This window comes from Mastomys coucha, unplaced genomic scaffold, assembly GCF_008632895.1.
Source record: "Mastomys coucha isolate ucsf_1 unplaced genomic scaffold, UCSF_Mcou_1 pScaffold23, whole genome shotgun sequence".
NCBI classification, from domain to species: Eukaryota; Metazoa; Chordata; class Mammalia; order Rodentia; family Muridae; genus Mastomys; species Mastomys coucha.
In genome coordinates this window covers 37,713,596-37,717,747 of record NW_022196906.1, presented here as the reverse complement: position 1 = coordinate 37,717,747, position 4,152 = coordinate 37,713,596, and positions in this window count along the sequence as shown.

Sequence of the window (4,152 nt, the reverse complement as noted above, 5' to 3'; positions counted from 1 at the left end):
TCTCTCTCTCTCTCTCTCTCTCTCTCTCTCTCTCTCTCTCTCTCTCTCTCAACAGGGTCTCTCGCTGTGGCCCTGAAGCCCTGACTCTCCTGGAACTCACTATGTAGACCAAACTGGCCTTGAACTCATAGTATAAAGGTCTGGGCCACTACATCTGGCTTAAGAGGCAGTTGGGACATGGTGGGACTGATTGTTCTGGCAGCATGTATATAGTGGAGGATTGCAAATTCGATCATCAATGGGAGGAGAGGACCTCAGCCCTGTGAAGATTCTGTGCTCCAGTGTGGGGGAATGCCAGGGCCAATAAGCAGGAGAGGGTGAGGTGGCAGACATGGGGAGTGGGGAGGCAGCTGGGGTTTGTTTTTGTTGTTTTTGTTTGTTTCTTTGTTTTTTAGAGGGGAAACTGGGAAGGGAGAAATTTACTCGTAAATAAGAAAATATCTAATAAAAAAAAAAGAGGCAGTTGGGTTTTGTTTGTTTTTGTTTTTTCTTTTGCTCTCCAATTCAAAAGATTGCATTCTTGTTAGTTTGTTTGTTTCTGTTTGAGATAAAGTCTCTTTACATAGTCCTAACTGTCCTTGAACTTGCTCTGTAGACCCGGAAGCCTTGAACTCACAGAGATCCACCTGCCTCTGCTTCTTGAGTGCTGTGATTAAAGGCCTGGCCGACCACACAACACTGTGGTTTTGTTTTTTGAGACCAGATCTCCTTGTGTTCTTGGCTAGCCTTAAACTTGTTATGTAACTGAGGTTGACATTTTACTCTCCTGCCTCCACCTCCCGAGTGAGTGCTAGGCTTATAGCTGTGTATCACCATGGCCAACTCTGGGTTCAAATGCTTTTACAAATACTTATTTTATTATTTTCAACTGTGTGTATGTGCATGGGAGTGCAGTTCCTAAAGTGACCAGAGATATCAGAGCTCTAAGAGCAGAGTTACAAGTGGGTGCTGGGAACTGAACTCAGGTCTTCTGGGAGAACAATATTCACTCTCTTAACCACTGAACTACCTCTTCAGGCTGGATTCAAATTCTTAAATGCCAGCTCTTTTCAGTAATTGTTTGTCTTTCGACAATAACATTCAGTCACTATGTATCTTTAGACAAGCTCCGGCTACACACTTGCACACACTGGTCCATTTGCCCGTAATTCTCTTTTCCTTTCCTTGGTTCAAACTGTCAGCTTAACTTTAATTTCATGTCCTCAGCTTCTTTACCTGAAAAATAGCAGTAGATAGCATGCCTGTCTTAGGATTGTGAGGCTTAGACGTGGGACACACTTGGAACGATGCCTGGTGTACAGAGAAAACTGTTCGTGTTGGTCATCATAGATTCCTTAATCTCTGTGTTTCCACATACAGTTTTGTTCTTCCCTGCCGAAGGGGTATACACTACATACAAAGCTTGATACAGGCATTGCATTCCCATTTTGTACATTTAAAGTGAATTTTATTTTGAGATAGATTTGGATTTACAAAAGAACTATAAAGAAGGCTACAGAAATAGCTCCATGGTTAAGAGTGTTTGCTTTTCCAGAGGACCTGCGTTCAGTTCCCGGAGCCCACATCAGGTGGTTCCCAAGCATCTGTAACCCCAGCTCCAAGAGACCTGATATACTTTTCTGCTTTTCTGCGTCCACAAACAGATGTGCATACACAAAAGCATCATTTAAAAAAATTTTTAAAATTAAAAAAAAAATGATAGTGTGGCTTTCACTTGCCCTTCACTTACTTTCCCAGATGTTAATGGCTTGTATATGATCCCTGTAGCAAAACTAAAAAAAAATCAGCATTCCTATATCACTACTACATGAACTACAGAATTTATTTGGACTTTCCCAAGTTTCTCAAGTGTGTTTATTTTCTCTTCTAGGATCCAAATCAGGACACCACGTGGCACTTAATGCAAGTGGCCTTCTAATACAAATGATGAAGTTCTATGCATGAGAAGCCTTCCCTGGCCTGCCAGGCTGAGGCCACTGTCAATAATAGCCCAATGCCTATTGGATCTAGCCTGCTTCTGAAACCTTACATCCCTCTGCCCCAGGACTTTGAGTATGAGACACTGTACGTTCCTAGGGTGCTAGTCATAGAGTTTATTTCCTGTGCAACTCTCTCCCACTTCCTTTGGTCAGACGCCTTCTCTTTTGGCCTCCGTTTACCCATGTCTCCTCTGCCTCCCCACAGCTCTCTTTCCATCCCTGCCTCACTGATGATTAGTTACAGTGCTTGATCCCCTCTAAGACAGGGACAGCACTATTTTTTATCCCTGGGACTTAAAGCACACCTCATACCCACTAAACACTTAGTGGAAATGTGCTGTCTTCTCACTTGCATCCTGTGTCCCCCTTCTGCTGATCACATGCTCCCTCTGGGTCTCATTTTTCCTCATCTGCAGACCAAGGAGGCTAATGTACCTACTTGCTTTCATATGGCATTTTGAGAGCCCCTACGACATCTTTGGGTCCTGGCTCCCTGCTTTAATAAGAGCCATGCTTAGAGAGCATGTTGTTTTCATACAGTGTAAACACTGGCTGTTCTAAAAAGTATTTCTCTTAATGGAGTTTGAAGATTTGGCTGTTCAAAAAAGTTTGGAGACCTCTGACTGATTATTGCATTATATGTTATGATTGCATAAAGGCGCTGCATGGTTTCACAGTTGCATGGTGGTTGGTTTAAATCTTTTTTTTTTTTTTTTTTTTTTGGCAATAGTGAGCCATTGAAGATTTCTGAACAGAGAAGTGCTTATTGGGGGCTGGGCTTTCAGGAGATGAATCTGGCAACCGTGTGGGTAGGACAGACAGATGATGATTGGTCAGTGAAGGAGGAGGGGGAGCAGAGAGGGTGAGTTGTCATGGAAGCAAGTAAGAAGAGGAGGGGATTTAGCTGAAGAAGAGGAAGGGGAGAGAGGGCTGAGGTGGAGGAAGGTGACCACCTAAATAATGAGTTATTCTGCTGGTGCCGGCAGGGATCAGACGGCTCCTGGAAATAGTGGCCGAAACACCAGGGGGCCTTGGAGAGAATGGCGTTGACCTCCAAGTAGGAGCAAAACCCAGATCCAAGCAGGGGGTGGGGGTGGGAGGTGGGAGTCAGGGGAACAGTGAGGGGGAGTAGAAGGTGTGAGGAGTAAACCAGAAGATCAGAAGCTTAGATAGTTAGCCAGACAGGTAAAGGGGCTTAGTGTCTCCTCTTGGGTGGGAAATCAAAGACTACCAGGCTTCTTAGCATCCCAGAAGGAAGAGCCGGTAGGCATTGGGGGTGAGGGTTGGGGGGCTGGGTGACCAAGTGGAAGAAATGAGAGCAAGCCCTGGAAGGGGGCGGGGCAAAGTGGGAAAGAGCCCAGGCAAGGGATTCTGAGCCTTGAGGAGGGCAGAGGTAAAGAGAATTTTTTGGTAAGGAACACAGGAAGGATGAATAATAGGGTCACTGCAGGGAGGTGAGGGCTGGAGTTACCTGCAGAGGGAAGTTGGAAGGCAGCTTCAGATTTCACAAGTGGGAAGGCTGTGGGGAGTGGAAGAGAGGTGTGATTAGCAGTCTCCCAGCGCCACAACGGGAAGAGAGTACACGTGATGGGTGTGTCTTTCCAGGGGAGTCAGGACTCTGGGGCTTCTGTTTAAGCAGAGTCGGATCCAGTTTAATCTGGCAAGGACCATTTAGAGATTTTAGCTGAGGGGTTCAGGAAAGAACTCCAGGCCTTCTTCCCACTGAGACAGCCTTCCACTCATAAGGGATGCTCCTCATGGAGTTTGTTTTAGTTTGGGCACTGGTGAGTCCCCTCACCCTCCCTTCATCTCCCACCCTCCCTTCATCTCCCACCCTCTGTTGGCTCTGGGACCTGATGTGCCTCAGTGTGTCAGGCCACTCCCAAAACAGGCAGCTTGTCTTTCCTTTCTTACCTAGTCCAGAGGTACCGGTAGAAAAGGTGGCAACTGCTCTGGCAGCATGGTAGCCAGAAGAAAAGAGCCCTCCTAGGAAATCTTCTCTGAGGCACTCTCTCAGCTTCCACAGGCCCTTTCAGAGAGGCAGCTGTTGGGCTTGGAAAAGGCCCAAAGTCAACACAATAATGACTTCCCCTCCCGGCCATCTCCCAGGCCCCTCTGTGTCATTCAGTAATTAGCTAATAAAGCTTACTTTGATGTGAGGAGAACCTTATGA